Genomic DNA, 13,563 nt, shown 5'->3' on the forward strand with positions numbered 1-13,563 from the left:
GATATTAGACAATACTCTTCTTGGAAGGGTGTGGTGATAAATGAATTAATATACATGCGGAATGTTAAGACAAATGCCTGTTACATACTGTGCAGTTACCAAATATTAGCTATAAATGAAATAATGTATAAGAAGTGGTAATAGTTATTGACTATGAATAATATAATGAATATTGGAATCACTGCCTCATTTTATCTGTGTCTTGATCCATAAAATCGGGGGTTGCCTAAATAGAGAGGGTCAGATGGGGGACTTCACAGAGAGTCAGGACCCAGTGAGTTCTGCTTGCAGTCTGCAGATTGTTCTGTCTCAGAGATCATCATTGGACAATGGCAGTGAGAAGCATCTCTTAGAGCTGAGCTATTTTCATGTAGTCTTGGGTGCTGGAAGGGGATGGTGTTTGTTTTGGTTCTGTGCTATCTCTCATTTTGCTCAGGAGACAGGAAAATCTGCTCCATGAGTCTTTATTCTTTCCTATCTCTCTATCTTTTATGTTGACCTAGGGCTTGTGAGCCTAGCAGGCTGAGGCTCAGCTCAGGTCCATCTGAAGTCAAAACACAATTACATGTATCTTAGACCATGTGGCTGCTTCCCACATACCTCTTGAGCTTTTTCTCTCTTTTATCCCCATTCTCTTTTCTCTGTGCCTTTCATGGCTTATGGCTATGTTCTGATCTTATTTCCAGCTGTGTTCAGTTTGCTGTTAAAGACTCCTGGTAAGTTCTTAATTTGATACTTTGCATCTTTTAGTTCTAAAATGACTTTTAAAAACTCTTATGTACAGGTTCCAATGTCTGTTGTAATCATTTCATCCATTTTGTTCATATTTTATTTTCCTTAACCTGTTAGACACTATTATTCTAATGTTTTTATCTGCTTTTGGTCAGATCCATCATCTGTGGATCTGTTTCTATGGTCTTTCTTCCCTTGATTATTGGTCGACATTTTCTACCTCTTCGTCTGTTCAGTAATCTTTTACTGTATGCCAGTCATTGCATATAAAAACTACAGAGGTGCTAATATTATTTTTTACTAGAAAGGGCTCCCCTTCCCTCTGATAGGAAGTTAGAGTGAGAAAATTATTACCTCAATTAAAAAGAAACTGCACACATATTTTGCACACCAATCAGTGCTTATGGCCTCTTTGAAGTTTTCATAGAGTCAGTCTTCACTGCAGTTTCTCTTTTACCAATTCATTAAATTGGAACTTTCATTAATATGAATTCCCTTGTCTATTCACAGAATTAAAACAAAGAGAGAGAAAGAGAGAGAGACAGAGAGAGAGAGAGAGAGAGCACAAAGCAGTTTGAAGGTGACTTTATTAATGTAAACAGATGATAATATGACCTTGGTTTCCATTTATGACAGATGCCATCTGGAGAGCCCTCCAGGGGAGATGCAGGCTTTGATAAAGTGAGATGTGGGAGAAGGCAGTGCAAATTCACCTCTGGGCATCTGGATTCCAACAGGAAAACCCCATAGAAAAATTGTCACCAATAGTCATCTGCAGGGTTATCAGGGAGGATAAACCTTTAGGAATATTTGGGAGGTCCATCTTTAGGGAAATTCTCTGATGCTGTGTCCTTCTTAGGGAGCTAGTTCCCTGCTATTGCTATACATGGACTTCCATTAATTCACTAACATAATGGAGTTCTTCATTGGGGAGCAAAGGCTTGAAGAAGTTGTTTAAATTAGAAAAGAAGACAAATTTCTACTCATAAATATCTAGTTTTCAAACCTTTTAGTTATAGGTGAAATCCAGTGTGAGGGACTTATGTTAATTTCATATTACCTTGGGCTGTTTTAAAGCCTACTGGTATTGTTTGCCAGGGCTTAATGGTATCTATTGGGTATCGTGTATGGAATATAGGGATATGACTCAGTGGCAGAGTGTTTGCCTAGCATTCATGAGGCCCTTGCTTAAGCCCTAAAACTCTCAAAAAGAAAAATAAAATCACAAGCAAGTTTTTCCTCTATCCTGTGGACAGCACTGTTGTGCCACTGTCCACATATTGGCTATGTGATGTGCCTCTTTTATTGTCTGTTGAAACCAAAGCTTATGATTCATAAGCAAGCATGGTTATATAAGGTGGTATCAGCCTCCTATGGTCATTGTAGAATGCTAGGGAAGAGAGAATGCTGGCCTGTGGCTAGCCCTGGATACCTCTATAAGCAGGGAACATGAGCTTAAATAGGGCCTCAGAAATCCAGAAGTAAAGAATGAGGTGCTACAGACATTGTCCTGGATCGGATGAAGTTCTTGGCAGGGCAGTTTCTGGAGTCCTGTGATTCATTGGCCATCAGGTGGCCTCCAACATTCACATGTCAAACATATCAGAGACCACATACTGTGATCTTTGTCCCTCTGATCTGTGTCCCACTCCTCATCCAGGTCTTCCAGACTTGTGATTATTGGTTTTCCTGTTCTCAGTTTCTTCCCATTTGTGCTCGCTTTGTGGTAATCTTGATTTCCCTCCATCTTTGGTGTTGATTCAGTCTCTGGATACGTCTCCACAGACTATCCAAACTAGTCTTAGTAGACTGCTTGGTTTTTCTTTGACCCTTTTTCCACCAGGACTTGCACCAGAACCCCAAATGTCTTTCTTTGTGTCTTCTTTTGGTTCCAGTAAGCCTTTTACCTGATAGGCTGATATGTGCTCATTCCTAAACTGATTATATAGGAGAAATAAAACAAAATTCCTGCCATTGAGCAGCTAATTCTACCTGAACAAACAAAAATTTCTCAATCCTTAACAAGATTGGATGGCATTTAATTAAGCGTTAAATGGAGGTGCTAGAGAAAGTCTGATGTGAGAAAAGTTAATGTGGTTTGAAGTAGGAGAAGATAAAGATCTTGCCCTGGGATATGTCTTCTGTCCACTTCTGGACTTTGGCCAAAGTCATCATCAGCTGGCAAGGTTTGTGGCAGATGGAACAAAAGCAGGACAACAATGACAAAATGAAACAATGAACAGGGGTGTGGAAAGGTGTCAACCCACACATAGCAAAATGGTGGTAACCAACTGTCTCTATGTTGACAACTTAGTCTGAACAAGATTGTATATTTGATCTAGCCTAAGAGTTAACAATATCTTAACTCATTCACACTATAGCTAATATCAGCAGAATCATATCTCAGGAGCCAGAGTTGACATATTGATATTCAATGTACCATACATGTTCTTAAAAACGCTGCTCCCAGTTCGATTCACATGGAGGCTTTGTGGTTTCTTAGTGGGAATTCCGTGGGTCCCTGGATGTTAGTGATAATGTGAAAGTCATGAACGTGTGGCTTTAACTCAAATTAGAGATTGTGTGTGAGAGAGAGATACTTTATTCTTTCTGAAAAAATTAAATTTAAGAAAATACTTTTGGCTTCAGATTTCATAATTTTTCTCCCACAAGTCTAAAATTATCTTATGAAAAATTCAAAACCTGCGTTTTAAAACACCCACCAGTATGTGAATCCTCTAGGATATATGCAAATGCTGAGGGAAGTGGTAGGTCTCCACAGCCCCTTCCAAATCCCTTCGAACCTCTGCAGGTGCCCTGGAATCCAGTTTAAATCCTCTGGCTGCCTGTGTTATCATGTATTCGTCATGCAGCCCCCCTGTCACTTCTCCTCTGAATAAGAGCCACAGTAGGTTGGTATTTATTTATATTTTTTGGTGGTACTGGGGTTTGAACTCAGGGCCTCATGCTTGCTAAGCAATTGCTTCCACTTGGTTATTTTTGAGATAGGATCTTAGTTTATGCCTAGGCCAGCCTGGATGTGATCCTCCTATTAGTGCTCTCCCATTTAGCTGGGATGACAGGTGTGCACTACTGTGTAGCCCATTGGTTGAGATGGGAATCTCATGAATTTTTGCCTAGGCTGACCTGGAACCGTGATCCTCCCAATCTCTGCCTTCTGAGCAGGTAGGGTTACAGGTATCCACACCTGAGCCCAGAGGGGTTGATGTTTTCAATTCGAGCATGTGCCTCTTCATTGACTGTTGAATTTGTTGTGTCCCTAATACTTTTTACCAGCTGTTGTGACACTTGCTATGTCATTTACCTTTTGTGCCTTACTTTTCCCACTTCTCAAATGAGACCATTCCTCACTCCTGGTGAAAATATTACAAGGATTATGTATCATTTTTTTGAAACACAATGCCTGGTATATATATTGTAGCTCCATTATAGGGACTAGGATGAAATGAATGAGGCATTTGTCTCAGCTGTGAAATTTAAAAAGACAACAATAACAGCAGCCTCCAAAATCAAGATATATAATGTTTAGTGTGATATTTTAGAGCATCAAGATTAATATAAAAATCTGTGATGAACGCAATGTCAGAATTTTAAGTCAATACACGGTCAGTATTACTGATTTTTCCTTTTAGGCTCCAGTATAGCATGGGGTGGCACTGGAAGTAATGAGTCACTGTATCCATGCTTCTTCCTGCTCTTTTCTTCCTGTTTGGCTTACCAAGAAGAAGTCCCTCTTTCTTTGTCACCACAAGGGATGTGAAAGTGAGATGAATGGGGTAGGGGTTGTCTATCCTGCAGGGATCAGATCTCCAAGCTGTTATGTTTGCTGAAGCAATAGCATCCATAAACCCATGGATGTGTCCAGAGGTCTGAATAGTGGTGCCAGCCCAGGCTAAGGCCTAATTGGAGGTGGAGCACAGGGGACCTGGGCAGGCTGGCATGGTCAGCACAAGCCTGAGTGGTACCAGTGGGGACTGTTGGCCAGGGCTATGATCTGATGGGGTAGTTTTTTCCCTTCCTGCAACCCATCCCTGTTCTGTTTTGTTTACAGTTATCCAATTACAGGAATGCAGCTGAGTCCCATGGAATAGAAACTTAACCCATTCGCTTATTTGTGCTACTTTGAAAAGGAGAGAAAGAAGATAATTGAAATAATGTTGGGGATTGCATCTGCCATTCCACTCAGAGCAAATGGACCCCAGGGTCAGCAAGCAAGGGGGCAGTGGGGGGCTCAGAGTGGCTCCCCTCTCCGTGAGTCTAGGTTCCCATGTATCTGCCACAGTGCACTTGTGTTGTGGAGTGGTTTCCTTTTGTCTGTTACTTATGTGTGCACGTGTGAGGTTGTGCAGCATGGTAGACAACTCTGTGAGCCAGGTTTCCTCTAGCTTTCAACAGAAGAACCTGTGACTTTGCCCAGTGATGGAGGAGAGGTGCTGGCTGGTTCTGTATGTACCTTCTAGGGGTTTCCTGGAGGTAACCTGGACCATGCTTGATTTTCACAGCAAGGGCTGATTTAGAAGCTAGCTTTGGGGTAAGATGTACTTTTGCTAGTTCATGCTTTCATCACTTACTCATTTAACTGGCACTAACTACTGGGTGAAGACTGTTGCTCAGAAATGGTGCCAGGCACAGGGATGCCAAGCCCAGTAAGACATGGTCTCAGCTTCAGAAATACATATTCCAGTGCCGTAACCATATATAAACAGCTGATTGCACCAGCGGGTGAGTAGTGTTGGGAGTATGGCTCTGTGGGGTGATGGCCTCTCTTCTTTCACAACTCATTGAGTTTTTTCTGTAAGTGTCCTATGGTTTTTCAAGGGAACAGCTATGTGTTGTCCAATTGTCCTCAGGAGTTATGCATGGGCTAGGTCATTGCAGTGGCCTAGATGGCCATGTCCCCAACATCCTTTCCCTTTTCATCAGTACTTCAAGGCTCAGGCCACCTCCCGGTTCTGCAGTCTGCCTTTCCCAACCTCTTTAGACTTCCATGACACCTCCACACCTTCAGCCTGCAGCATGAGGCATGTTCATGAAATTAGGAGCCACACTGCTGATGTGGGATACAGGCAGCTGTTCTGGAAATATATGGGAGTCTCCAGGGCCCAGTTCCCATCATTTGGGTAGCTCTGCACAGCACCTGCTGTCCACTTTCTTCAGATATGCCAGGATCAGAGCCAATGCTTTGCCTCCAATATGGCTTCCAGAATTTCAAAGTTAACAGAATTTTCCTAATGATATGAACAATCAGAGGATTACAACTTGGCTGCTGAAGGACATCAGAGAGTCAGCAGTTATTTGCCCAGCACATGCTTTTAGCGATGGTGGTAACAGAGTTGGCTGTGGTTTGTGCCCAGCCATTGGCTTGACTATTGGAGACCACAGTCTCTATTATGTAAAAAATCAGAGAAACATGGACAATGCAGTCAGTCACCCCAGAAATTGATCCAAATGACATTGGTTTTGCACATTTTCTCAAAGATTTAGATGTTCAGCACATGTAGACTTTTTTTAGTTTAATTTTTTTAGCATCATACAAACATAATCCTGTTGACTTCATTTTTGCCTCAATATAAATGTTTCCTTTACTAATATTTAACCAATATGTAGTGTTACAAATAGCTGAATAAATGCACTTGGGTTAAACAAATTTTGCTGTGACATTGAAGGAAGGTTTATCTCCCCTCAGTGCTTATGGGAGGAATATTTCCTTTTCATTTGTACTTGCACAGCCACAGTGTTTTCTGTTCTTTACTGAAGTCCCATTTTCTAATTACAAGTGTTGATCTTTAAAACTGGCCTTGGTAAGTCATTACTTGCCTTGAATAGATTTTTAAAAATTTATTCCTTTTTATCGTGCAAGGACTATATGTACATTATACAGAAAACTAGATAGTTCAGATAGGCAGATACAGAACAGAAATTTAAGTCACCAATAATCCCATCACCCAGAAATAATGGATGTGAACATTGTGTTTGGTGTTTATCTGTTCAGACATTTTTATTTGCCATTCATTTGGCAAACATTTATTGTGTTTCTATTTTGTGTTCAATACATGGAATCCTCCTATATGTATTCTTCAAGAACTGCTTATTTCTCCTAGATGTATACATCTTTCCATGTCAATAAATGCATGTTTACAACATCTTTTACAATGTTTTTCAATAATAAGGGCCTATTGACATATCTTGCTGTTATTTCTCAGTTCCTGTCATTACATGTTCTTGTCATTATAAATATAACTGCAATAAAATCCTTGTAATTTTTTTTTGGAGGTGGTACTTTGGTGTTGAATTCACTGCCTTGCACTTGGTAGGCAGGCCCTGCACCACTTCAGCTATGCCCCCACCCCCAGCCCTTTTTGCTCTGATTGGTGTGGTCCAGGTTAGCCTGGACCACAGTCTTCCTGAATGTTTCCTCCTGTAGCTGAGATGACAGGTGCATGCTGTCATGCCTAGCCTAGCCTTTTCTGATGGGATAGGGTCTTGCCAACTTTTTTACCCAGGTTATTTGAACCACCATCCTTCTCATGTCACCCTCCCACATAACTAGGATTATAGGCATGAGTGCCAGCTAGAAGGGTGGAGTCTGAGTATGGGCAGATGCCAACCCCCCCCCCCCCCACAGAGCTAGTCAGTGCAGATAGAGTATCAGCTGACCATGGCAGGCAAGCTACTTCTACACACCCTCCTGGACAGACTCAGGGACCCACCCAGAGACTCTGGGCTTGAGCCATGACACTGTTTTACCTGGCAGCTTGTCAGGGAGCAATGGTTGGCAAGAACTTTTAACTTCTTGATTAGTGTTTTGTTTGCGTAGTGACAAATATGACAATGTTTGAGCCAGGTTTGTTACAGCTGGCCTTATGGCAGGTATCTGGCTTTAAGAAGCAGACTGTTGTCCTCTGCCTCCAAGATGTACAGCCTTGATCTACAGAACCCACCTGCTCCTCCAATCTCATTTCTCTTTGTGCTGTACGACTTCAGACCAACTGCTGAATCACTGTGAACCTCAGAACTCATTCTCTGTAAGACTATTCCAGTTGTGCATTTTAAAATGAGACCACACACAGCTGCCCCCGGCCTTGGACTGAGCAAATACATATTCAATGGCAATCTTTCCTTGGCCTCATCCTTTTGATGACTCCCCACAATGCTGTTTTGCTCTTGTACCCACAGGTAACCCTGGTCCTTCCTAAGTGCTTTGACCACAGGGTCCCTTCTTGTGCTGCCAGCTGGCCTCGGAGACTTGCTAACCCCGTGTGTATGCATGGGATGGGTGAGTGCCTGTGGATTGGGATTGAAGTGCTGAGGCCAGACGGTGACAGTGGGAGTGGGTAAGAGCAGGGCTGAGGGGAAAGACCCAGATCTGGGGAGCAGAATGGTCCTAGTTAGAAGAGTGCATCCAGAGAATGTTCCAGAGGGGAGAAATGAATAGCACTGCACACCTCACTGGAGAAAAGCTGTGGTTCTGATTGTGCTGGAACTGCATAGGGAACCCCACAGAGGGTGCAGGGGACTGTGGCAGGAGGTTGACAAGTCTGAGGCTCATGGGGAAGGGTAGGCACAGGCAGAGACCCCACCCTGGTTGCCCCCTGTGGTCCAGTGTGTGGTGGTTTCTGCTTTCTTCCCATGCAGCACAGAGCCTATCCAGGGTGGCTGCTCAAAACCATGTGTCAAAGGAATACCAAGAAAAGGGAGGATGGAAGAAAGAAGAAAAAGAGGAGTGTGCAATTAAGAGAGAAGGTCTGTGTGTGGGTGAAGGGAGGAAGTAAAGGATGAAGAATGAACTGAGTGCATAAAATCAATTAAGGATCTGTTCATTGCAAGCAGTGGAAAACAATGAAAACCTGTATTCATCTCCCAGGATGCGCTTTCTAGAGCATAGTGGCAATGCCACCTAAGTCTCCAACATTTTCCTCTTCCCTTAGCCTGTGCACTTGCCATCCTGGGTGTTGGGGTTACTGCAGCTCCAGATAATGTATCAGTATTGTGAGGGGATAGAGAAAGTGGAAGCTGAGATGGGGAGGGGACCACTACATCTGTTTTCAACTCACGGAGCAGAGTTGTGTCTCATGGTCACTTTCACCTGTGGGGAAGGAGAGTCAGGTGTCTCAGGTCACCTCAGCAGCGAGACCAGCAAATAAATAGGGTTGGAAATGGGAATGGGGGAGCTAGAGCAAGTTCTGTGCATCCCATGGGTCTAAGATGAGCAACTGAGGTGCTGAAAGTGAATTAACACAGCCAGGGCCCAAGGGGGAGGCAGAAGGACTTTGGAGAGAAACCAAGGAGACTGAGATTCCAAGATGCATCTAGAGAGAAGTCTGTATTGGTGTTAGAAATGTAGCCTGCAGGTGTGGTTGGACAAAGAGAGGGGAGTTGGCTATTTTAGCTATAGGGGATGAGTGCCTTCCTAATCCAGGCAGCAGGAGGAAGAGAGGGACTGTCAGCAGGAAGGAGGCCAAGCAGGAAGGCCTGTTGGTGGATGAATGAGCCAAGGAACCATGGAGGGGCTTAGGAGAGCATTGCCCACTTGGGAGAGTGTGGTAGGTCTAACAGAGCCAGTAGGATAGTCAGTTCCTTTCAGGCAGGTATTTATCCTATACCTTCTGTATACCAGGGATTAAACCTAGACATGCTTCAGAGTGAGCCCTGTTGAGGGCTAGGAAAAGCCCAGAAGGATCTAAGATGCTAGAGCCTGGGCTAGAGTAGAATCCCCAGGCTGCAAGGTGCAGGGTTGAGGGTGTAGAAGGAGGCAGCTGCTGAGCCCAGCTTTGATAGATGGCCTTGCTACTTCGCCTAGCTCTTTGTTTTGGCTCCCAGGGATCTGGAGGTTGTCTCTGAGGGTGGGAACAGAAAGCAGTACACAGAGACATGGGGATGTGTGGGTGACGTGGAAACAAGGCCGTTGGGTGCCAAATATTGAAATATCCCTTTTCTGAGGCTTATTGCAGCCCAAATATATAAACTGCATATAGGAACACAGCATTACATTACAGACAATCCAATGCTTAAGTCTCAAGTTTTAATTTAAGAAAATTTAATTGCAAAATACTAAAAATAATCTGAAACATAAATAGCAGAGCAGGCAGGCCTGTCTAAACCACCGAACTCAGAGCCGTAGCTGAAAAGAGTATAAGACACTAGGAATATGTGCCAGTTGAACAAATCAGCTGACTTTTCTAGATGTCACCAGCCTTTGCTAGAGTGGGGGCAGGTTCTGCATGTGCCTTGAATGCTTGAACCACTGTAGCTCGAGCTTTCCTCCAGTTGACTGGTTGGAGCTCAGCTCTGTGCCATGCCTTCCTTCCTCCCCATGTATTTGGGTCATTTCCCAGGGGATGCTGACACTTATATCAGCCAGTGCCAGTTACCCCTGCTTCCCCTGTTGTGACCTCTCCTGAACAGAGAGCTTCTTCCTTCTGACTGCTGCTGTGATCCTGGGTGCTCTTTTCCCAGTGCACCCTGAGACCTCAGGCCTATCTCTCATTGTTAGGCAGGCCTGGGACTAGTCAGTGGTGCCCAGGGTGAGATGGGGTGGAAGTCATTAAACTTCTCCAGAAGACAAGTCTTGTGGAGGACCTGCACAGGTGGGGTGAAGGGAAGATGGCCCTTTGGGGATCCAGAGGTTAGCAAATGTCATTGAGGGCCTATGATGGTGGGGAGGATTGACTTTTAAATAGGGGTTTCAGGATGACTACCCTGAAAATGACCCTAAGAAAAGACCTAAAGGAGGTGAGGGAGTGGATATGGGGGATGCACACCCAGAAAGTGGAACAAGGGTACAGATCTGCAGCGGGGTGTGTGTCTGGAGAGCAGCGAGGAAGCCAATAGGCTGGGGCAGAGTGAGGGATGGGGGAAGGAGCAGGAGCTGGGGGTCAGATGTGAGAGGTAGGGGGAAGACAGGGATGGGGTGGGGTAAATCATACGTGGCCTGTGGCCATGGTAAGGACTTTAGATTTTCTCTGAGTGAGATAGGGAGAGTTGCAGGATTTTGAGTAGAGGAGGGACTCAATGTGATGTAGGTATAAAATGGGCACATGGCAGCTGTCCAATGAAGAGTCTGCCTTGATCTAGTAAGTTAGCCTGCTGCAGCTTCACAGATGCTGATGGATACATAGGACTCCTGACCAGGGAAGAAGGACTTTGTTACTCATGCATAGTAGGAAATTTGGGCCATCCTTAGGGAACCTCCAATCTTATAAGGAGTTGTAGAAAATCTGTCCAAACTTTGCCTTGAAGTAAGACTTTCTTTATGATCTCGTTCAGGAAACACTCTGCCCTATCTCCAGGGCTGCTTATATATAAATAACCTCACATAGATCGTCCAGGACAGATGCTATCAAAAGATCTGCAGAAATGCATGGAGAACTTCCCCCAGTGCTGTGATGCCTGTAAAATGGTAGATGATCTGAAAACAGGAAGATGGATCAGGAGCCTGTGCCAGCCATCTGTGAAGGAGGTGATGTGCTGAACCAGAGTCATACGGTATGACCAAAGCCAAATTCCAGGTATGCATTGAAGGTGAAGCTATGAGGTTTTCTTATAGGCTGGGCAAAGGGTATGAGAGAAAACAGGGTCAAAGAGTACTCTACAGTTTTAGCCTAAGCAATGGAAAGATGAAAATGCTGTCAACCCAGCAGGGAAGTGTGATGGGAAGAACAGACTTGGGTGGGAAAATAAGTAGTTGTGGACCAGAGGAGTTTCACTTACCTGCTAGTCAATGGCTCAGAAGCAAGGCTGTGTAAATGGCCCAAGGCCCGTTGACCACACCTGTCTGCCTGAGGCAGCTTCTGGTGTGCCTATGGCTATGACTACTGTGGTCAAGAAAGGAGGAGTCCTGGAAGAAGCATGCAGCCAACACTGCTCCACCTTGTTCACCACTTGTCCTCTCTGACATTCTGGTTGTCTTTTAATTTTCTGCTTGACACCTACTCAGCAAAGCTGTCCAGTGTCTGTCCCTGGATCAGTGTCTGTCACCAGATGGCCTTTCTGGGCACAAAAGTAGGACATATCCCAGCCCTTACGGGTCCCTGACACAGAGGGACATCCAGGTCATCCATCTGCAGTCATATACCAGGGAATCATGTTCCTACCCAGAGTAGTAGCTAGTGTGGAGGCTTGGAGAGGTATGAGACCTTGACCTTCTAAGAGCCCCAGGATCTGAAGATTACTGAGTGAAGGAGGTTGGCAAGAAGTGAGGAGGGCTGGGTCTGGCCTTGAAATCCTTCCATATGTCAGACCAAAGAAGTTGTCAGACCAGTGATTTTCAACCCATGGCTCAAAACCCATGGACTAGTTGTACATTCAGTCTAATGGGATACAACCAGCATTTTAAAATGTAATGAGATGGATTAGAACAGGGAAGGATAGGTTAGGCTGGGATGTGAACATATTGTAAAATAGACTAGATTCTCAGGGAGCACTGCATATAGTGTTGGGCACTTTTTCACCAAGGCTGTCTTTCAGCTGTGTGTCTGTGTTGTGTCCTGACCCCATGTCATTGTATGGCTCTCTGTGCATCCTGTTAAATGTTTGGAAGCCCTAATAGTGTGTTTTCAGCTGATGATATTTATGTTGATTTGGTCCCTCATCCCTGGGGTTGGCCTCCAGATTGGGGCAGCTCCTGTTTGAGATGCTGTGATGGAAGGTTGAGAAGTGTTGGTAAGAGGATCTGCTGCTGAAGTTCTTAGTGCAGGGAGGACTGGTTGACAGATAACAGCTGTAGGAGAGAGGAAGGCCTGGACAAGGCTGGACCTGCAGACATGATGACATGATAACACTCCTATCACTGGCCTTTTGGGGCATTGACCATGTGGTTCTAACTCTCTCCAGTGGCCTGAGCTGGGCTGACTTCTCATCCATGTGCCAGGAACCCATGTACTGCTGTGCATGCAGTGGGGTCCAGGTAAGGTCATGGTGGGCAGTGGTGCCCATCGGCCTCTGGATCCCCATGGAGAAGAAGGAGGTGGCATTCCAGATGCAATGCATGGGAAGGATATGTGGAGTATGGTGCTCTTTTTTGTTCAGACTTCCTGCACAAGTAAAGATCTGACTCAGGTCAGACTCAGATTTTCCTTCTGCCATCAGGAGACACAGAGAGGTAACCCAAAAGAGGAACCCATTTCAGGGCTTAGGATGTACTCTCTTTCTCCATCCTAGGGTATTTGTGGGCACATGGCTTATGCCAGAGATTGTTTTTCCTAAATAACTCTACAGGGGAGGGGAAAATCATATTGGTGTCTTTACAAGTCAGACTGTGTCTAGTTTTGCTCTTTTTGTGTCTTGAGGAAGCAAGCAGTAGAGAGGTGTACTCTTTAAGGCTGAGAAATGAATCTAAAATTCTAAAATGTTATTTCAGGGAATCTATTTCCTCCATAGTCTTTAAGAAGAAGAAGTTCTTATTCTTTCTTTACATCTCATTGTAGTGGCTGAGCGACTGGCTGCGGTTTCTGTGCATGTGTCTGGAAGATGCTTCTCACCTGGCATAAGGCTTCCATTCACGGTCACCTAACTGCCAGATGGAAACCACTTGCGATTTTAATGTGGCACTTCTCTAAATGAGTCTTTAGGTCTGAGGGGACACATTTTTGCCTAACTCTGGGAACAGCAATATTTATAGCTGTCTTTCCTGATAGGAGCCCCTTTTGTGTGCAGGGTACTGTCTGGAATAAGAAACTTGTACAGAAGCCAGGATGGTGTTTGATCTGAGTAAGTTACAGGCGCATCCTTGGGTAGGACTGTAGCCTGCTCTTGAGCATAGCATCTGGCCTGTCTGCCTTGGGGGAACTGGGGGTGCAGAGACACAGCTTG

At 44.5% G+C, this 13,563-nt stretch overlaps 1 protein-coding gene and 1 long non-coding RNA gene across 2 annotated transcripts in view; both read left to right on the top strand.

Moving 5' to 3' along the window:
- The window catches only part of Clstn2 (calsyntenin 2), a 565,999-nt gene that overhangs the window by 65,617 nt on the left and 486,819 nt on the right, over positions 1-13,563 (top strand). The gene's annotated exons all lie outside the window — the stretch shown is intronic.
- On the top strand, positions 6,663-11,416 carry LOC141418496 (uncharacterized). The gene is made up of 3 exons (XR_012443142.1): positions 6,663-8,029; positions 8,389-8,496; positions 11,020-11,416. It is a non-coding gene; the product is annotated as an uncharacterized lncRNA (long non-coding RNA).

The sequence above is a fragment of the Castor canadensis genome, chromosome 17 (genome assembly GCF_047511655.1).
Source record: "Castor canadensis chromosome 17, mCasCan1.hap1v2, whole genome shotgun sequence".
Classification (NCBI taxonomy): domain Eukaryota; kingdom Metazoa; phylum Chordata; class Mammalia; order Rodentia; family Castoridae; genus Castor; species Castor canadensis.